Below are 22766 nucleotides of genomic sequence, written 5' to 3' on the forward strand. Positions count from 1 at the left end.
CTTGTGATGTATGTACAGATAGTATCACATTTAGCTAAAGTCTTGATGTGATAGAGATGGTTTCTGCCATCTGTGAGATGTGTGAAGACAGCACACTCCTGGGCACACATAGATGACGGAAAGCTGCCCTGCAGCCTTCTCATGCTACAGTATTGTTCAAGCTTCTCTGGATCTCACTCAGCTCAGGCAAGGCTTGTTCTTGTGCAACACAGGAAGGCCAAAATTGTGTATTTTAAAGTATCTTTAGGAGTTATTAATGCAAAATGGATATGGAAACCACAAGGAAATATCTAGACCTGAGAAAACTGAATATATAGTTTCTTGCAGGAGCCATGCGATATCATGTCGCCAAAACTTACTTCATGCTCTTCACTTTCTCTAGAATATTCTATAAAATTCACCCTCTGCTTCATTTCTTTTAAGAATTATATTGAATTCTTACCTCTGATAATTAAGTGGCTACAATTCTACATTCAAATAAGGTAATCAGATACGCCCATCAAAACTTCAACTGCATTGTGTTGGTTTTCTTGGTTTAGTCAGTATTTGTGTTATCTGTTTTCTCAAATTGTTCTTCCACAAGGAGTGTTTTTTTGTTTGTTTGTTTTTGTTTTTTTTTTTACAATATTCTGATATGCATTCCTCCTTACATTCTTTCTGGTACTTCTTTGTTCATATTTTATTTTCTGAGTCAAGCTCACTATGTGTAATTTTCTTTATGTATCTGACTTTTCCCACCATTAATGTGGTGAGATTTCCTTTATTTAATCTTCTAAGTAATAAGCTATAATACTCACCACCTTTGTTTCGTTCTTGTTTGTGTAATTTCACAATAAATGTTGTGTTTCCAAAACGCCCTATCAGAGATCTGCATTGTTAGCGTTTCTTTCAGCTGCTGATTGTTCTGTTATTTCTAGTAAATCCCTGCTCATCAGTTCATGGAATATACAGGTTAGTCACTATCAACAGCCATCATTTACCACTTAGACTTTCTAAGTGTCTCATGTTCACATTTTGTGCATGACTGGTGTTAATTTAAGGACAGCTTGGTTGGAGATATGATGGTGGTAGGGAGGGTATGTGACAGTAAATCCTAAAGACAGACCTCTTCAGCATTGGGGAGGAGTGGATCCTGGGCTGTGCAGATGAGGGTCGGATCTGGCCCTTCTGAAGAGTTGTGGGTAATAGTAAAGGGAGACTACCTAATACCAGACACTTTGCTACAGATAACTTGGCCCTTTCAAGGGAACCAGGAAGTTTGGTATTTTCCCTGGCAAAAATATAGACATACTTGAAAGGGAAAGATATTATTAATTGGCAATTTCTTCTAGCTCTACAGAAAGTGGACTGGTTCTAACTAGTCTTCATGAGTTTTATCTTAGGCAGAGAGTAGTTGCTTGTGCCCGCAGGTCCCACTGTATTATTGAGATTTGTGTCTCTGGTCTCACCAGACACTATTTTCCATAGGAACTGGAGATGAATAATCCTGCCTACATATCTTAAGTTAGACCATCAGGTAGCAAAGGAATGTCAGAGACAAGGAGCAGCAAAGAGGCCAGGCTGACATTGCCTGATTAAGTCACCAACTGAGGTTGCTGCAGACCTGAGGCAAGACAAACTTGTCTTTGGCAGGAGAGTACAGGAAGACTATAGAAATGCCCCTAAAAGTCACTCATCTCAGGCCTTTTCCCTGACCTTCTCCAATGTCAGCAGTGAGTAAAGTTTATCAGGAAAAGCATAAATATCAGCTATGCACTCACCAGACAAAACAAAAACAGAAGTGATTGAAAGGTGGAAATTGACACTGTCTGTGAGTGAGGGTGGGTGAAAGGGAGAAGCCAGACTGCTGCAGGAGCTTGGGCATCTAGACGTGAGTGGCAACCCTCAGCACTCCACTTGCCTCCATGTTCATATTCTGAGGTCCTGAAGGAACAGTCGGCAGCATATGAAATTTTAGGAAACACAATTCAGCTCTCATAACAGCTCCCATCCTTTTCTAAGTCAAGTGTTCAGTGGTTCAAAAATCCTCACTCCCTTCAGGCATTGCCCTTCAGCAAACCGAGTTGCCTCCACTTTCAACACTCATCCCAAATAGAACCACTTGCATAATCTTTACTGGAAGGTGATAGTTCAGGCCATGAGGCTCTCTCCTGAAGGACTTTAATATCCTCAGCTGCTCTTGATAACATTCCTACCAGCACATCCCATATCTCTTCCCCTCACATCAGTCAGGGTAATCTTTGAAAAGTAGGAATTAGATCATAACACTTTTGTGCTTCAAATGCTCTTAGGATTTTCTTCTGCACTTGTAATAAGATCCAAATTTCATGACTCAGCTCTCTCACACCCATACATCTCCCTCTTTTTGAAGACTAGGAAGTTCTGTGAATAGAACTGAAAGCAGAATCTTCTGTGTTCATTGCATAAACCAACCATTCTGATAATACAATTGTGTGTGTGAATTCAGCTTTGCTTTGAATTGTCTAAAACCTCTGGTTACACTGATGTAATGGTCATTTTATATTATATGTTATATGATAATATATCATATATATTATATGATTGTCACCTTTATATTTGTATTCCTTGATGATGCTCTCTAAACATATATTTCATAATTATTTGAGCATATTTATATTCTTTCCATTTATCCTAGCAAAGGCTGATTATAATAGAAAACATTTCCTCGGCATTTACTATATGATATTCAATCTTCAGAACCATCGTATTAAGGAGTTGTGATTATTATTATTAACTTAATTTTGTAGATGAGGTGACTTAGGTGCAAGCCTGGGTTCATATAAATGTAGTAAGTGGAATGGAAGGCAGAGTTCTTGCCTACTGTGCTCCACTCGTTACTTGCTCTTCATTCATTCATTCCTTTACAAGAAAGTGAAAGGAAATGAGATTCAGGGAATGAAAACAAGTTTCCCTTAGAATATTTTCAAGGTTAATTTTCCTGAGACTTTAATAGCTGAGGTGAGAAGAAATATATTTTCCTGAGTAAACATGTTTGTTTGAAATCATAATCATATTTAAAACATCTTCTAGTATTCTGCTTTACCCTTTGGATTTGTATAAAGACACTCGGAGGAATTAATTCCTTTTTTTTCTAATTACAAAACCCTGTCAATGCAGATCCTGTATGTACTTCCTTAATCCATGCTACATGCATTTTTCTTGGGTGGTATATTAGCACTGTCAAAATTTGTGTATGCCCTTTTAAACTGACTAAATTTGATCCTTCTAATCACAATGGATCTAACATTCTAGAAATCCAAGAGGGAGTCTGGTCAGAGAGATGTCTAAGAAAGGATAAATTGTTCACCACTTACACAGCTTTCATCTTCTGCATGAAGATGTCACCTGTGTCCTGGCCCCAGAGCTGGTGTCCCACCCTCAGTGATTGGGGCCGTAGAAGTCATTGGTCATCAGCCTAAGGTCAAGTGTCTGTAGTCTCAGCTCATCACTGTTCTCACAATGTCAGAGTGTATTCTTCACCTTTCAGTTACCCTTCCTATCAGTTCATAGAGAAGTACAATCACAACTTATCTCATAAGAAATACAAAGCAATGTATATCATCCTCATATTTTTCCGATGATGTGCCAACTCAGTAAGATGATACATTTAAAAGAGGAATTTAGTTAAAGTGGTTAATCAATGACTCATTTATTAAACAGATACACCTGTACCTATGTTTTATAAAAGATATTGTCTCTTCTGCTTGAGAATCACAGATTATTATTGTATTTTATTGATACTGAAATCCACATGTTTGTATATTTATCATCTTGAAAATTGGGATGTGTGGTACATTGTGTTTTTATTTTTATTTTTATTTATTTCTTTATTTATTTTTTGAGACAGAGTCTTGCTCTGTCACCCAGGCTGGAGTGCAGTGGTGTGATCTCAGCTCACTGCAAGCTCCACCTCCCAGGTTCACGCCATTCTTCTGCCTCAGCCTCCCAAGTAGCTGGGACTACAGGCACCCGCCACCATGCCTGGCTCATTTTTTATAGTTTTAGTAGAGCCTGGGTTTAACCATGTTAGCCAGGATGGTCTCGATCTCCTGACCTCATGATCTGCCCACCTCGTCCTCCCAAAGTGCTAGGAGCATTGTGTTTTTAAAGTTGATCATGACAGAATCTTTCATCTAATATTTTCTTCTTACAGTGGTACCTTGACATCCTCTCTTGAAGGGGTGAGGTCTGTTTTTACCCCGTTGAGCTTGGGTAGAACTTACTACCATGACCAATAGATTATATCAGAAGTGATACTGTGTGACTTTTGAGTCTAGATCATAGAAATGCCTTGCAAGTCCAAACTGTTCCTTATGAAACCTGCCACATGCCATGAGGAAGTCCATGCTGTGAGACAGAGATAGAACATTCATTTTAAAAATGATTGGATACAAAATTGTCTCTAAAAAATATTCAGTTTGTTTCAGTGACCCAACTGCTATCTATATCATATATTATATTTCCACACATGTGTGACTAGAGAGCTAAAGATTTATGGATTATTCTTTTCTACCTTGCATAGTGATGTTTCAGATGCCTTAGTTGTTCTAGTACTTACCACAGCATTTTAAGGACTTTTTGCATTTCTGTTCACTTTTCAAAGGTAGAAATAAAATCTTAATGTGAGTGAGTGACTTTCCCTAAGACATACACTTCATAGGGAACAGCATAAGGCAGTGCAAGGAAAGAGACAGACAGAGAGAGAGAGAGAGAGAGAGAGAGAGAGAGAGAGAGAGAGAGAGAGAGAGAAATGAGAGAATGACCTTATTCATGAGAACAATATAAAACATCTAGGACCAAATAACAAGAAATGCACGGGGTCAGGTGAAGAAAAATGACCAAACTTTGTTGCAGAATATGCACTAAAATGTATATACATGTAAATTTCTGCACAGGAAAACATAATATTCAAATAGGACTAATTTTCCAGGTGTTCTCCTGAAAATTGCACCACGGTCCCCTGTTCATGTCTGATTTCACATTTGCTGATTCACAAACTCTGTTATTTTTCTGTTTATCAGTCCAATTCCACAGTTTTGTTTACATTTATTGTTTATTGTCATCTCTTCTTTCACTCTCCTCTCCTGTGGAATGAGGGCACAACAGGTCTCCTGATCCTAGGCATGAAAACTCCGCAGCCCCAACTCCGTTTTCATTCTCTCTCTTCCCCCTAATTACCACTATCACCTCCTAAGCTGCAAGCAGAGTCACTGCGTCTTCTCCCTATTCTGTTTTACCTTCATTTAAGCTCTGAGCTGAGCCCAGGCCAGCACAGCCACTGACAGCAGAATGAGCAGCATCCTACAGGAGGCTCTGAAGTTTCTCCTAACTCTGTGCTGGGAGAAACGTGGCAATTCCCTTTATAAAGAGAAGCAGAACAATGGCACCTTTGAGCTCCATACTGGGTGGGCCCCACCACCTCGGAGACTGGGTGCTGTTTTGCTCACTGCATGTCAGGTGTATCCCTTATTTCTCTCTGTGACTCTAGCCCAGGACTAATTTTCCAGGTGTTCAGGTGAAAATTGCACTACGGTCCCCTCTTCATGTCTGATTTCAGCTTTGCTGATTCACAGATTCTGTTATTTTTCTATTTGTCAGTCCAATTCCACAGTTTTGTTTACATTTATTGTTTATTGTCATCTCTTCTTTCATTCTCTTCATGCTTGGATATTACTTTCCTCTGTGCTTCTTTATTGTAATTTTATTGGGACATTGGGAAAGAGCAGAAATCAGTCCATGTGTTCAATGCACTGGGCCTTCCAATACCGTTAATATAGAGACAAATTCCTTATCACAGTTTATAGCAGGTTCTACAGATGATCTTTTTGTTTACGTCTCTTTCTGTTTAAGCGTATTCAAGTGACTTTACAAGACAGACTGCTATTACCTGTGTTCCTAATTTTATCAGAAGAATCCGCCACTGTCTCTTCTTCCCCGGCTGCATTAAATGTAACAGCACCATGAGTTGGTAATCACACACGTATTTTTTACAACATTATTGAGTAAACATCTAGCAACAATTTTAAATGATGAATACATTTTTATACTTTAATAGTCTAACAAATATAATTTTAATAACAAATGTATGTTGTTTCAAGTCTATTACTTACCCATCTTTAGAACTGCCAAAGCAAATCTCTCCATATTATAAAAAAATCTTTTGTGCCTTTTAGTAAACAGACATAGAAACAGAAGTTTATGACATGATACATAAAGAGTTTCAATTTATCTTACATTTTTACTAACCTTATTTTTTAACTAAACTTTTGTCTGTATTTGCATTTTCTTAATTGAAACTTGCCTTTGTAATTTTTATTGAGCAATTAAACACTTATTTAAATAGGCATCCTAAAAACATTGACATATGGCTTTTGTCAGATTGGAATGGTCTACAAAGCTTCTGAAACTTGAACTTTGGGGTCCTTCATGTGCACAGGCCCTTTCCAAGACCCTGTTTAGAGTGAACAGAATAAAAAGAGATGTAAAAACTTCATGAACTAGCAGTGGTCTTCTTTATGCCAACTCCTTTACTCAAGCCTTTATATGTTTTTCTGTATTCCACTTACCCATGGGGATCATAAAATTTCAAGACCATCTCCTCCCTAAAACAAATTCCAATCATTTGAAGCTTATCTGAATTTTTTTCTGAAAAGAAGACTTGGGAATACCTATAGAAGCAAGTTTCTAAATAATCTGATTCTTATGTCTACAAATAATGGCTATCTTCCAGCACTGTTATAAATGTACTGTGGGATTGCACATTGTGTATGAAGGAATCTAAAGAATGTACTTTAGTGGTGACTGAGGGCCCATTTAAACAAGGTATGGCTTTAGATTCTTGCTCTTCCACTAGTTTTTCCTCTGTAGAACATAATCCCTACAGAATGGCACCTTCCCCTAGTATTTATAGTGTTTCTACCTCTAAGCATGGAAGGAATGGTCAGTGTTAGCAATGTGTTCTTTCCTTTACAACTCAAGGCAGGGTAAGGAAAATTCTCATGCTTGACAGTAAAAGCAAGGGCAGCTTCATGGCCCTAATCCCTTTGGGCATTTCTACTGGTGTCCTGGACCCATCTGTCTTCACACTTGTGTATCCAGAGATGGTTCTGACTGTGGCAATGACCAACACATGGAGGTTCTTTGATTTTTAGTAGGAAGAGTCATTTCCCCAGAGGTTTTCTCTTTAAATGAAGACATTCCTTCCTGAATTTCTAGGACATATCACTGTTGTTTATTCTGAAGAGTCCATGACTGCAACGCCATGTAAGGCCATAGATTTTTGTATTCTTTCTTTATTCCAGCTCTTTGGTTTTCCTTGGGAGGGATTCTACGACAGACTTACTAAGTGAGACTCTGGAACTCTGTCCCCATTTTGTACCCTTCTCACCCAGGCACCATGTTTGCTCAGTTGAGTCCACTCTTGGGGAGAATAGAGAATATGGTTGTAGCTCATGAGGAGAGGTCCAGTTTGCAGCCACAGTCTAAGACTCAACTGAATAAACACCTGAATTTTAAGTCTCCCTAAAGTTGTGCAACAGCTTTAGGGGATGTTTAACCATTTTCCTCCTGTTACCTTTTGAATGCAGCAGAAACAAAAAGTGTTACATGGGAATTTTGTTTCAGTTGTACCACCTGGTACTCAGTTTACAATCATTTCCCAATCCTACTTGTTAATGAGCTATATAAAAGGAGAAGATTTATTGACCACTTGTCATACATTTTGGTCAACATGCCAGCTATTGATATGTATTTTTTACATTATTAACTGAAGAAAAATGGATGCCTTTTACAAATGTTATAAGACTACAAAACAAAAATAAATCCAAAGGAACCAAATTAGGCTTGTAATCTGGAAGCCTAATGATTTCCCATCAGAACTGTCATATAATTACCCTGTTTGATAAGAGAAATGAGCAGGAGCAAGGTTGTGGTGAAGGACTCTGCTGAAACTTTCACAACGATTCATCTACTAAAGCTTTGGCTTTCTCAAAATATTCTCGGAATAAGCAGATATTGTTGTTCTCCAGAAAGTCAACCAGCAAAATGATTTGAGCTTTCCAATAAACTCTTGCCATGACTTTTGTGCTCTCCTCATCCACTTTTGTTTTGAATAGGCTTTTCAACTTGTTGGTAGCCATTGCTTTGATTGTATTTGTTTTCTGGGATTTACTGGTAAAGCCACGTGTTATCTTCTGTTATAATTCATTGAAGAAATGCTTATGGTCTTCTTTGCTCATATTGAAATTTTTAGGGAAAGTCCTCATCCACTTTTGTTTTGACTGGACTTCTCCACCTCTTAGTAGCCATTGTTTTGACTGTATTTGTTGTCTGGATTTTGCTGGTGAAATCCCGTGTTATCTCCTGTTATAACTCATTGAAGAAATGTTTACAGTCCTCATTGCTCATATTTAAATTTTTAGGGAAAGTTCTGCTCTTGTCTGTACTTGATCTTAGTGACACAGATTGGGCATCCATTAAGTGAAAAGTTTGCTAAACTTTAATCATTCAGTTAGAATCACGTAAACTGAACCAACTGAGAAGTCTGCAGTGTTGGCTATTGTGTGTGCTGCTAATCATCACACATCTTCTCTTAGGGTATCAAGAAGATGAATGTATACCTTGCAATATGATGTGTATCATCTGTCACTGTAGGCTTTAGGTTCAACATTGCCTCATTCCTTCTTGAAATGAGGAACTCTTCATTGAATTTGTGAACTGCTGACTTCTTCAACCAATGTCAACTTACCATGTGCCAAGTAGGACAACTTTTTTGGACACCATCAATGATTTCACCTTCTTCCACCCAAGCGTCACCATAAATTTGATGTTTCTACTCTAATTTAGGAGAATCCATGTTGCTCTTCTAGGGGCTCTTTTGAAACAGCTATCTTATTTTTCTTGATGCCTCAAACTAGCTCCTGTTCAGACATGTTATAGAAGATATTCTAATTTCATTTTGGTGCCAAAAAATTTGGAATCCATTCATGGTATTTCTTTTTCTTTTCTTTTTTTTTTTTTTTTTTTTTTTTTTTTTTTTGGAGATGGAATCTCCATCTGTCACCCAGGCTGGAGTGCAATGGTGTAGTCTCGGCTCACTCTGCCTCCCAGGTTCACACCATTCTCCTGCGTCAGCCACTGGAGTAGCTGGGACTACAGGTGCCTGCCACTACCCCTGGCTAATTTTTGGTATTTTTAGTACAGACGGCGTTTCAAGGGTGGTCTTGATCTCCTGACCTCATGATCCACCGGCCTCGGCCTCCCAAAGTGCTGGAATTACAGGCATGAGCCATCGTGCCTGGCCCATTCATTGTATTTCTTAATAGAATATACATTTTCCATCAACATTTTAAGAACCTGCTGCATATAGGAAGGCATCCTAACACAATAAGGTCTACTTGAGGTAACTTAGACTTTTCCAGCTGACTAGGCAGATTGGTTTTTTGTTTTTCTTTTAGCATAAATAGGAATGTTTTCTGAAGATGGGATATAATACCAGTGGCCAAATATTCTCCAGCTACAAGGAAAGTGTAACATTTGTAACTGAGATTCACATGCTTCAAGAGACAGAGTGCTTGGGCCTAGTGGGTGTTCTGATGTTATTGAATGATTTTCTCTGGTTTCACCAAACATTATTTGGAAAGAGAAGCTGGCGATGAGCTGTCTGGCCTAGGCACCTTATGGTGGCCTGTCAGCTAGGGGAGAAACCCAAGAGAGTAGAAGCAGAGGGGAGTGCCACGCAGATGTGCCTCCTTGTGGGAGTCACTGGGGAAGCTGCAATCCTGGTTAGAGGCAGGCTACTCCTCGTCTGCTGAGTACAGGAAGACAAGAGGTGATGCTTCCAAATAGCACTCAGCTCATGCCCTATCCCTGACCTTCTCCAATGTCAGAAATGCGTGAAAGAGATTAGCATATCAGGAAGGAGTAAATATCAGGTATCAAGCTACCAGAGACAACCAAAACAGAGGTTACCAAAGAACTGAAGGAGACAGTGTCACTTAGGGTGAGGTCAAAGCAAGGAGCAGGACTGAAACAGGAACTTAGGCACTTATCCATGACTCAAGGACCTCAGCAATCCACTTGCAATTTAAAATAAATATAAACTTATCATGTTCCAAGTAGGACTCTTGATTTCTACTTCCTAAAACCTGCTGTCTCCTGAATTTCTTCATTATAACTGTCAAAACAAAATATCACAGACTAGGTATTCTTCAACAACAGAAATTACTTTTTGACACTTCTGGATGCTCAAGTTCCACGAGGAAGGTGTCAGCAGGTTCAGTTCTTCTGAGTTCTGCCTGTTTGCCATCTACATATCTGCCTTCTTGCTCTGTTTCCCATGAGGATGCTTCTATACATACATAATTCTTGTGTCTCTCCATGTGAAAATTTCCAGTTCTTATAAGGAATTTCCACTTCTTATGAGGACAGCCATCTTATTGGATTTAGTTCCACTGAAACTCCCACATTTTAGCTTGATCACCTCTTCTCAGGGCTGTTTTCTAATCACAGTCTTATTCTAAGGAACAAGAGGTTGACTGTGGATTTTTGTATACCCATGCCTATCATATTTTGCTGAATATTTGATTATATAGAGATTATTTCTTTGGAACTTTGAGCTGTGTGAAAACAACACAAACCTGGCCATTCATGGTTGACAGAAGGTTGGCCCTCAGCCTGGTCAGACTCACATGGATTGTCTAATATTCTTTGGATCTGTCTCTAGTCAGAAAATTCTTGGTGTTGTAGGGTACAGGTGTCTGCATGCATTCTGTTGTTAATATTCATGGAGTAGTTAAAACAAAGTTGGCCATGAAAACTACCACGGGCTTCTAGAAATGAACAGAACAAATACACAGTTCTTGAATGAGACATCCTATTTCGTGTCTTCAAAAATTTTCCTTGCTCTACCCCTTTGTTAGAATGTTTGATCAGATTCAGTTTGGGCTTTACACCTTTTAGGACTTTTTTTTTTATATACAGACTCTTGCTCTGTCACCCAGGCTGGAGTATAGTGTTGTGATCATGACTTATAGCATCTTTGAACTCCTGTGCTGGGGAGATGGAGTCTCACATCGTTGCTTAGACCGATCTTGAACTCCTGGCCTCAAGGTATCCTCCCACCTTACTCTTCCAATTCCTGGGATAACAGGTGTGAGTCGCCATATTCAGTCTTTCTTCTAGGAAAAATTTTTAATCACTCCCACTTATAATGAGTGGCCACAGTTATATACTCCAATTTATTATTTGAAATATGATGTGAATCATCTGTTGCTGTAGACTTTAGGTTCAACATTGCCTCATTCCTTCTTGAAATGAGTAACTCCTCATTGAATTTGTGAACCGCTGACTTCTTCCACCAATGTCAACCTACCATGTCCCAAGTAGGATAACTTTTTGGACACCGTCAGTGATTTTATCTTCTTCCACCCAAGCTTCACCATAAAATGTTTGTACTCACTTCAATTTTAGAAGAATTCATGTTGCTCTTCTAGGGACTGTTGTGAAACTGCTCTCTTATGTTTCTTGATGTCTCAGACTAGCTCCTATTCAGACATGTTATAGCAAAACATTCTGATTTCATTTTGGTGCCAAAAAAATTGGAATCCATTCATGGTATTTCTGAATATAATATACATTTTTCATTAATGTTTTAACAGTCCACTGCATATAGGAAGGTGTCCTAACACAATAAGCTCTACTACAGGTAAATTAGATTTTCTAGCTGACTAGGCAGATTGGTTTCTTGTTTTTCTCCTAGCATACATAGGAATGTTTTCTGAAGATCTAATATAATACCAGTGGCCAAATATTCTCTAGCTACATGGAAAGTTTAACATTTGTAACTGAGATTCACATGCCTTAAGAGAGATACAGAGTGCTTGGGCCAACCAGGTGTCCTTATATTATTGAATGATTTTCTCTGGTTTCACCAAACATGATTTGGAAAGAGAAGCTGGCGATGAGCAGTCTGGCCTAGGTAGCTTATGGTGGCCAATCAGGTAGGGAAGAAATGCAAGAGAGAAGAAGCAGAGGGGAGGGGAGTGCCAGGCAGATGTGACTCTTTGTGTTTGTCACTGGGGAAGCTGCAGTCCTGGTTGGAGGCAGGATTCTCCTCGTTTACTGAGTACAGCCAGACAAGAGGTGATGCTTCCAAATATGACTCAGGTCACGTCCTGACCTTCTCCCGTGTCAGAAATGAGTGAAAGAGATTAGCATATCAGGAAGGAGTAAACATCAGGCATCAAGCTACCAGAGACAACCAAAACAGAAGTTATCAAAGAACTGAAGGAGACAGTGTCACTGATTTAGGATGGGGTCAAAGCAAGGAGCAAGATGGCAACAAGAGACAAGGCACTTGTCCAAGAGTCAAGGACCTCAGCAATCAACTTGCCATTTAAAATAAATGTAAACTTACCATGTGCCAAGCAGGACTCTTCATTTCTCCTAAAACCTGCTCCCCCTGAATTTCTTCTTTATAGCTGTCAAAACGAAATATCACAGACTAATGTTCTTAAGCAACAGAAATTACTTTTCAACACTTCTTGATGCCAAAGTTCCACAAGGAAGGTGTCAGCAGGTTCAGTTCTTCTGGGCCCTGTCTGTTCAGCACCTAGATATCAGCCTTCTTGCTGGGTCCTCCCATGGGGCTGCGTCTGTGCCTATGTACTTCTTGTGTCTATGTGCAAATTTCCAGTTCTTAGAAGGAATTTCCACTTATTCTAAGGACACTCATCTTATTGGATTTAGTTCCACTGCAATTCCCTCAGTTTAGCTTGAACACCTTTCTTAGGGTTGTTTTCTAAACACAATCATATCCTGAGGAACAAGAGGTTGGCTACGTATTTTTGTGTAACTATGCCTATCATATTTTGCTAACTATTTGATTATATAGAGATTATTTCTTTGGAACTTCGAGCTGTGTGAAGACAACACAAACCTGGCCATTCATGACTGACAGAAAGTTGGCCCTCAGCCTGGTCAGATCCACACCAATTGTCTGATAGTCTTTGGATCTGGCTCCAACCAGAAAAGTCTTGGTGTAGGATACAGGTGTCTAACGTATTCTATTATTAATATTCATGGAGTGGTTAAAGCAAAGTTGGTCACAAGAACTACCAGAGGTTTCTAGAAATGAACAGAATGAATACAAGTTCTTGAATGAGCCATGCTATTTCATGTCTTTAAGAATTTTTCCTTGCTCTTCCCCTTTTTTAGAATATTTGCTCAGATTCAGCTTGGGCTTTGCATCTTACAGGAATATATAATTACAGGCTCTCGCTCTGTCACCGAGGCTGGAGTGTGGTGTCGTGATCATGGCTTACAACATCCTTGAACTCCTGTGCTCAGGGCATTCCCCTCACTTCAGCCTCTTAAGTTGCTTGAATTACAGGTTCATGACACCCATCATGCCCGTTTATTTTTAAAAAATTTATTTTAAAATTCTTTTGAAGAGATGGAGCCACAATTTGTTGCTCAGGGTGGTCTTGAACTCCTGGCCTCAAGGGATCCACTCGCCTCACCCTCCCAAAGTCCTGGGATAACAGGCATGAGCCACCACATTCAGTTGTTCTTCTAGGAAAAAATTTTAGTCACTCCCACTTACAATGAGTGGCCACAATTATATATTCCAATAAGATAGTCTGGAACCCCATAAAAGCCTCAAGGGTATTACATTGATCTATTTCTTAGTGCCTGTGATATCTGTCTCCCAGAGTATTCTTCCACACAGACATTTTTTTCATTTTTGCTATATTCCAAAACTAATTTCTCCCCACTCTCTTTCTAAAATGTTTTTGTTGACATTTTGTGTTCTAAATAATCTTCCCTGTGTTTATTTTTCATCTTACATCTGGCTTCTTTTAAAATAAATTTTGGGAAATTTTTGAAATCTAATCTTCTAAGTAAGCATCTGTAATTCTTCTTACTCCTTTCATTTTATTTTTGTTTTTAAAATTTGTATCAAGATACTGTCTTTCCTAAGTCTTTTTACTGAGTTTGTGTTGATGGCTCTCTTTTCACCTGCTGACTTTTCTGTTATATCAAGTAGTTCCTGCCCATCATTTCATCTTTTTCAAGGAAAGTATAGGTAAGTCAGTATTAACAGCTGCCACTTACCATTTCAGGCCTTGAATAAGTCTTGTGGCATCATTCAGTTTTTGCTCAGGGATAGTGATAACTTCAGGATACCTTGTTAGAGGTTTTGTGTGTGGGGCGGCAACTGGAAACCCTAAAGACAGGCCACTTGATCATTTGGATGAGAAGATCCTGTATTGTACACATTAGAATCTGCTCCTGCTCTTCCAGATGGGTTTGAAATACACGGGATTTCAAAACGTTTGTAGAAGAATGTAATTACAATATGAAAGTAGACAATATAAACTTTATTCTTAACGTAAGCTCCACCACATTCAAGAAGGTTTACAAGTAACGATACAAGTAATGTAGCCTATCTATAAAGAATTGAGGGTCCTGGGAATTTCACCATATAAATGCAGTCTTTTCACATTATTAACTGAAGAAAACAACATACACATTAAAGATATTTTAATCTTAGAGAAAAAAAAAGATGTCCGAAGATACTGCATCAGTACTGTAATTTGGATGCCCAGTGATTTTCTTTTTTTTTCTTTTTTCCTTTTTTTCTTTTCTTTTTTACTTCCATAGGTTGGAGAACAGGTGGTGTTTGGTTGAGTGAATAAGTTCTTTAGTGGTGATTTTTGAGATTTTGGTGCACCCACCACCCGGGGGTGTTATACACTGCACCCAATTTGTAGTCTTTTATTCATCACTCCCTTTTTGTCATTTCCCTCTGAGTTCCCAAAGTCCATTCTGTCATTCTTATGCCTTCACATCCTCATAGATTAGCTCCCATTTATAACTGAGAACATATGATGTTTGGTTTTTCATTCGTAAGTTACATCACTTAGAATAATAACATCAACTTCTGAGACACTTTGGAGACAACCAAAACTTTAGCAGATAAATGCCTAGAAAAGCTTCGGCAGAGGGTCCTTGTCCATCACAACAATGCTCCTGCTTATTAATCTCATGAAACAAGGGCAATTTTACCAGACTTTTGATGGAAAATCACTAGGCATCCAATTTCATCCATTTTTCTGCCAAAGATTTGGCTAATTCTCTCCAAAGTCCAAACTCTCTCATAAGTGGTTGTTAACATTCTTTGACCTTCCAGAAAGTTAACAACCAAAATACCTTGAGCATCCAAAAACACTGTTGGCATGATATTTGCTTTTGTCGCATTTACTTAGACTAGACCACTGCCACCTCTTGGTAGCCATTGCTTTGACTGTGTTTGTCCCTTCGAATGCCACTGGAAAAGCCATATTTGATTTCCTATTACAACTCTTCAAAGAAATGCTTTAGGATCTTTTCTTTTCTTTTCCTTCGTACTTGTTTAATTTGTCACTGAACATTCTGTTCTTTTCTGTAGCTGATTTAGCTACAGCAGTTTTGGCCCTCATCAAGTGGATAGTTTGCTCAACTTTAGTTTTTCTGCCAGAAAAAAAACATGTAATCTGAACCAACTGATCATCTTCTTGTGCTAGCTCTTTTTTCTGCTGTTAATTGTCAGACCTCTTCAATTAAGCCAAAAGAAGATACAAATTTTGCCCATCAGTTTATGTGAATGGTCTGCTGCCACAAGGTTCACTTTCACCATCACCTCATCGCTTCTTTTTTTTTTTTAATGTCACAATCTTTTTTATTATTATTATACTTTAATTTCTAGGGTACATGTGCACAAAGTGCATGTTTGTTACATATGTATACATGTGCCGTGTTGGTGCATTGCACCTATTAACTTGTCATTTACATTAGGTATTTCTGCTAATGCTATCCCACCCCTGTCCCCCCACCACGTGATAGGCCTCGGTGTGTGATGTTCCCCACCCCATGTCCAAGTGTTCTCCTTGTTCAGTTCCCACCTATGAGTGAGAACATGTGGTGTTTGGTTTTCTGTCTTTGCAATAGTTTGCTGAGAATGATGGTTTCCAGCTTCATCCATGTCCCTACAAAGGACATGAACTCATCCTTTTTATGGGTGCGTAGTATTCCATGGTGTAGATGTGCCACATTTTCTTAATCCAGTCTATCATTGATGGACATTTGGCTTGGTTCCAAGTCTTTGCTATTGTGAATAGTGCTGCAATAAACATACATGTGCATGTGTCTTTATAGCAGCATGATTTATAATCCTTTGGGATGGCTGGGTCAAATGGTATTTCTAGTTCTAGATCCTTGAGGAATCGCCACACTGTCTTCCACAATGATTGAACTAGTTTACAGTCCCACCAACAGTGTAAGAGTGTTCCTGTTTCTCCACATCCTCTCCAGCATCTGTTGTTTCCTGACTTTTTAATGACCACCATTGCAACTGGTGTGAGATGGTATCTCACTGTGGTTTTGATTTGCATTTCTCTGATGGCCAGTGATGATGAGCATTTTTTCATGTGTCTGTTGGCTGCATACATGTCTTCTTTTGAGAAGCATCTGTTCATATCCTTCTCCCACGTTTTGATAGGGTTGTCTGATTTTTTCTTGTAAATTTGTTTAAGTTCTTTGTAGATTCTGGGTATTAGTCCTTTGTCAGATGGGTAGATTGCAAAAATTTTCTCCCATTCTGTAGGCTGCCTGTTCACTCTGATGGTAGTTTCTTTTGCTGTGCAGTTTAATTAGATCCCATTTGTCTATTTTGACTTTTGTTGCCATTGCTTTTGGTGTTTTAGTCATGAAGTCCTTGTCCATGCCTGTGTCCTGAATGGTACTGCCTATGTTTTCTTCTAGGGTTTTCATGGTTTTAGGTGTAACGTTTAATTCTTTAAGCCACATTGAATTAATTTTTGTACAAGGTGTAAGGAAGGGATCAAATTTCAGTTTTCTACATATGGCTAGTCAGTTTTCCCAGCACCATTTATTAAATAGGGAATCCTTTCCCCATTTCTTATTTTTGTCAGGTTTGTCAAGTAACAGATGGTTGCAGATGTGTGGTATTATTTCTGAGGGCTCTGTTCTGTTCCATTGGTCTATATCTCTGTTTTGGCACCAGTACCATGCTCTTTTGTTTACTGTATCCTTGTAGTATAGTTTGAAGTCAGGTAGCATGGTGCCTCCAGCTTTGTTCTTTTGGCTTAGGATTGTCTTGGCAATGCGGGCTCTTTTTTGGTTCCATATGAACTTTAAAGTAGTTTTTTCCAATTCTGTGAAGGGAGTCACTGGTAGCTTGATGGGGATGGCATTGAATCTATAAATTAACTTGGGCAGTATGGCCATTTTCACGATATTAATTCTTCCTATCCGTGAGCATGTAATGTTCTTCCATTTATTTGTGTCCTCTTTTATTTCGTTGAGCAGTGGTTTGTAGTTCTCCTTGAAGAAGTCCTTTACATCCCTTGTAAGTTGGATTCCTAGGTATTTTATTCTCTTTGAAGCAATTGTGAATGGGAGTTCACTCATGATTTGGCTCTCTGTTTGTCTGTTATTTGTGTGTAGGAATGCTTGTGACTTTTGCACATTGATTTGGTATCGTGAGAGTTTGCTGAAGTTGCTTATCAATTTAAGGAGATTTTTGGCTGAGTCGATGGAGTTTCTAAATATACAATCATGTCATCTGCAAACAGGGACAATTTGACTTCCTCTTTCCCTAATCAAATACGATTTATTTCTTTCTCCTGCCCTGGCCAGAACTTCCAACAGCTTGTTGAATAGGAGTGGTGAGAGAGGGCATCCCTGTCTTGTGCCAGTTTTCAAAGGGAATGCTTCCAGTTTTTGCCCATTCAGTATGATATTGGCTTTGGGCTTGTCATAAGTAGCTCTTATTATTTTGAGATACATCCCATCAATACCTAGTTTATTGAGAATTTTTAGCATGAAGCGCTGTTGAATTTTGTCAAAGGCTTTTTCCGTATCTCTTGAGATAATCATGTGCTTTTTGTCTTTAGTTCTGTTTATATGATGGATTACATTTATTGATTTGTGTATATTGAACCAGCCTTGCATCCCAGGGATGAAGCCAACTTGATCGTGGTGAATAAACTTTTTGATGTGATGCTGGATTTGGTTTGCCAGTATTTTATTGAGGATTTTTGCATCAAAGTTGATCAGGGATATTGGTCTAAAATTCTCTTTTTTTGTTGTGTTTCTGCCAGGCTTTGGTTATCAGGGTGATGCTGGCCTCATAAAATGAATTAGGGAGGATTCTCTCTTTTTCTATTGATTGGAATAGTTTCAGAAGGAATGGTACCAGCTCCTCTTTGTACCTCTAGTAGAATTCGGCTGTGAATCCATCTAGTCCTGCAGTTTTTTTGGTTGAGAGGCTGTTAATTATTGCCTCAATTTCAGAGCCTGTTATTGGTCTATTCAGGGATTCAACTTCTTCCTGGTTTAGTCTTGGGAGTATGTGTCTGTCTGGGAATTCATCCATTTTTTCTAGATTTTCTAGTTTATTTGCGTAGAGGTGTTTATAGTATTCTCTGATGGTAGTTATTATTTCTGTGGGAATGGTGGTGATACCCCTTTTATCATTTTTATTGTGTCTATTTGATTCTTCTGTCTTTTCTTCTTTATTAGTCTTGCTAGCAGTCTATCAATTTTGTTGATCTTTGCAAAAAATCAGCTACTGGGTTCATTGATATTTTAAAGGGTTTTTCATGTCTCTATCTCCTTCAGTTCTGCTCTGATCTTAGTTATTTCTTGTCTTCCTTCATTCATTGATTTTTTAAAAGGATTTTTCATCTCTTTATCTCCTTCAGTTCTGCTCTGATCTTAGTTATTTCTTGCCTTCTGCTAGCTTTTGAATGTTTTTACTCTTGCCTCTCTAGTTCATTTAATTGTGTGTTAGGGTGTCGATTTTAGATCTTTCCTGCTTTCTCTGCTGGGCATTTAGTGCTATAAATTTCCCTTTACACACTGCTTTAAATGTGTCCCTGAGATTCTGGTACATTGTGTCTTGTTCTCATTGGTTTCAAAGAACATCTTTATTTCTGCCTTCATTTTGTTGTTTACCTAGTAGTCATTCAGGAGCAGGTTGTTCAGTTTCCATGTAGTTGTGCAGTTTTCAGTGAGTTTCTTAATCCTGAATTCTAATTTGATTGCACTGTGGTCTGAGAGACACAGATTTCTGTTTGTGATTTCTGTTCTTTTACATTTGCTGAGGAGTGCTTTACTTCCAACTATGTGGTCAATTTTGGAATAAGTGTGATGTGGTGCTGAGAAGAATGTATATTCTGTTGATTTGGGGTGAAGCATTCTGTAACTGTCTATTAGGTTCGCTTGGTACAGAGCTGAGTTCAAGTCCTGTATATCCTTGTTAACTTTCTGTCTCTTTGATCTGTGTCATGTTGACAGTGGGGTGTTAAAGTCTCCCATACTATTGTGTGGGGATCTAAGTCTCTTTGTAGGTCTCAAAGGACTTGCTTTATGAACCTTGGTGCTCTTGTATTGGGTGCATATATACTTAGGATAGTTATCTCTTCTTGTTGAATTAATCTCTTTACCATTATGTAATGGCCTTCTTTATCTCTTTTGATCTTTGTTGGTTTAAAATCTGTATTATCAGAGAGTAGGGTTGTAACCCCTGCATTTTTTTGTTTTCAGTTTGCTTAAAAGGTCTTCCTCCATCCTTTTATTTTGAGCCTATGTGTGTCTCTGCACATGAGATGGGTCTCCTGAATACAGCACACTGATAGCTCTTGACTCAATTTGCCAGTCTGTGTCTTTTAATTGGGGCATGTAGCCTATTTACCTTTAAGGTTAATATTGTTATGTGTGAACTTGATGCTGTCATTATGATGTTAGCTGGTTATTTTGCTCATTAGTTGATGCAGTTTCTTCCTAGCATCGATGGTCTTTACAATTTGGTATCTTTTTGCAGTTGCTGGTACCAGTTGTTCCTTTCCATGATTAGTGCTTCCTTCAGGAGCTCTTGTAAGGCAGGCCTGCTGGTGACAAAATCTCTCAGCATTTGCTTGTCTGTAAAGGATTTTGTTTCTCCTTCACTAATGAAGCTTAGTTTGGCTGGATATGAAATTCTGGGTTTAAAATTCTTGTCTTTAAGAATGTTGAATATTGGCCCCCACTCTCTTCTGGCTTGTAGAGTTTCTGCTGAGAGATCCGCTGTTAGTCTGATAGGCTTCCCTTTATGGGTAACCCGACGTTTCTGGCTGCCCTTAACATTTTTTCCTTCATTTCAACCTTGATGAATCTGACAATTTTGTGTCTTGGGGTTGCTATTCTCAAGGAGTATCTTTGTGACAGTCTCTGTATTTCCTGAATTTGAATGTTGGCTTGCCTTGCTAGGTTGGGGAAGTTCTCCTGGATAATATCCTGAAGAGTGTTTGCCAACTTGGTTCCATTCTCCCTGTCACTTTCAGGTACACCAATCAAGTGTAGATTTGGTCTTTTCACTTAGTCTCATATTTCTTGCAGGCTTTGTTCGCTTCTTTTTACTCTTTTTTCTCTAAACTTCTCTTCTCGCTTCATTTCATTCATTTGATCTTCAATCACTGATACCCTTTCTTCCACTTGATCAAATCGGCTACTGAAGCTTGTGCATGCGTCACATAGCTCTCATGCCGTGATTTTCAGCTCCATCAGGTCATTTAAGATCTTCTCTATGCTATTTATTCTACTTATCCATTCTTCTCATCTTTTTTCAAGGTTTTTAGCTTCCTTGCGATGGGTTTGAACATCCTCCTTTAGCTCAGAGAAGTTTGTTATTACTGATCTTCTGAAGCCTACTTCTGTCAACTCATCAAAATCATTCTCCATCCAGCTTTGTTCTGTTGCTGGTGAGGAGCTCTGATCCTTTGGAGGAGAAGAGGTGCTCTGGTTTCCAGAATTTTCAGCTTTTCTACTCTGGTTTCTCCCCATCTTTGTGGTTTTATTTATATTTGGTCTTTGATGATGGTGACCTACAGATGGAGTTTTGTGTGGATGTCCTTTTGGTTGATGTTGATGCTATTCCTTTCTGTTTGTTAGTTTTGCTTCTAACAATCAGGACCCTCAACTGCACATCTGTTGGAGTTTGCTGGAGGTCCACTCCAGACCCTGTTTTCCTGGGTGTCACCAGCAGAGGCTGCAGAACAGCAAATATTTCATAACGGCCAGTGTTGCTGCCTGATCCTGGAAGCTTCATCTCAGATGGGCACCCCACTGTATTAGTTTTCAATCGGCCCCAACTGGGAGGTGTCTTCCAGTTAGGCTACTCAGGGATCAGGGATCCACTTGAGGAGGCAGTCTGTCCGTTCTCAGATCTCAAACTCCATGCTGGGAGAACCACTTCTCTCTTCAAAATTGTCAGACAGGGACATTTAAGACTGCAGAAGTTTCTGCTGCCATTTGTTCAGCTATGCCCTGCCCCCAGAGGTGGAGTCTACAGAGGTAAGCAGACCTCCTTGAACTGGGGTGGGCTCCACCCAGTTCGAGCTTCCTGGCCTCTTTGTTTACCTAGTAAAGCCTCAGCAATGGTGGACGCCCCTCCCCAAGCCTCTCTGCTGCCTCACAGTTGGATCTAGGACAGCTGTGCTAGCAGTGAGCAAGACACTGTGGGCGTGGTACCCGCTGAGCCAGGCATGAGATATAATCTCCTGGTGTGCCCTTTGCTAAGACCATTGAAAAAGCACAGTATTAGGGTGGGAGTGTCCTGATTTTCCAGGTACTGCCTGTCACGTCTTCCCTTGGCTAGGAAAGGGAATTCCCCAACCCCTTGTGCTTCCTGGGTGAGGTGGTGTCCTGCCCTGCTTTGGCTTACACTCCATGGGCTGCACCCACTGTCCAACGAGTCCCTATGAGATGAACCCAGTACCTCTGTTGGAAATGCAGAAATCAACTATCTTTTGCGTCACTCATGCTGGAAGCTGTACACTGAAGCTGTTCTGATTCGGCCATCTTGGAATGATCTCACATTGCTTCTTAAGGTGAGTTATCCATTTGTGAAGGTCTGATTTACTTGGTCACAGATATTTCCAAATGCATCAGTGATGTCACCATCCCTCCACACAAGCTTCACCATAACCTTGATATTTGTTCTCCTACAATCTTAGTGGAAGTTTTGTTGCTCTGATAGTGGCTGTTTTCAAACTTCTTCCTCAACCATGTTGGTGACTGACCTAGATCCTGTTCAGATATGTTGTAGCAAGTTAGTATAAATATATTTTGGTGCAAAAAAAAAGTTTATATCCACGCATAATTTTAAAAAATAATATGTATTTTCCACAAACAGTTTGAAGGCCCCTTATATTATTGGAAGCCCTCCTCATACAATGGGGTTTGTTGCAGGTTACTCCGCCATTGGCTGGTAATGAGCCAGATTGTTATTTTCCTCCCTCATCCCCTCTGGAATATTAGGGATGTTTGCTAAAGAGGAAATATATTACCAGTTGGCAATTCTTCTTTGGCCGTGCAATAATAAAACAGTTGTAGCTTGACTTTATGTGCTTTATGGGGGGCAGAGAGTAGTTGCTTAGCCTATCAGGTATGCTATTATTACTGGGATGATGGTCATTGGTTTCTACACACACCATTTGGACAGAGAAACTGGAGATGAATGGTCCTGCCTAGTGACTTATGGTGGACCTTCAAGTAGGAAAGGAAGATCAGAGGGAAGGAGCAGAGGGGAATGCTTTGCAGACTTGCCTCATTGCATAGGTTGCTGTAGAAGTGGTGTCCTGGTGAAAGAAAGACTCCCCCTTGGATTGGTGAGTACAGGAAGATAGCACGCATTACCTTCA

The 22766-nt window shown here is 39.3% G+C and overlaps 1 long non-coding RNA gene across 1 annotated transcript in view; it reads left to right on the forward strand.

Moving 5' to 3' along the window:
• The window catches only part of LOC140712836 (uncharacterized), a 225397-nt gene that overhangs the window by 41642 nt on the left and 160989 nt on the right, over positions 1–22766 (forward strand). The gene's annotated exons all lie outside the window — the stretch shown is intronic.

This window comes from Chlorocebus sabaeus, chromosome 11 (genome assembly GCF_047675955.1).
Source record: "Chlorocebus sabaeus isolate Y175 chromosome 11, mChlSab1.0.hap1, whole genome shotgun sequence".
Classification (NCBI taxonomy): Eukaryota; Metazoa; Chordata; class Mammalia; order Primates; family Cercopithecidae; genus Chlorocebus; species Chlorocebus sabaeus.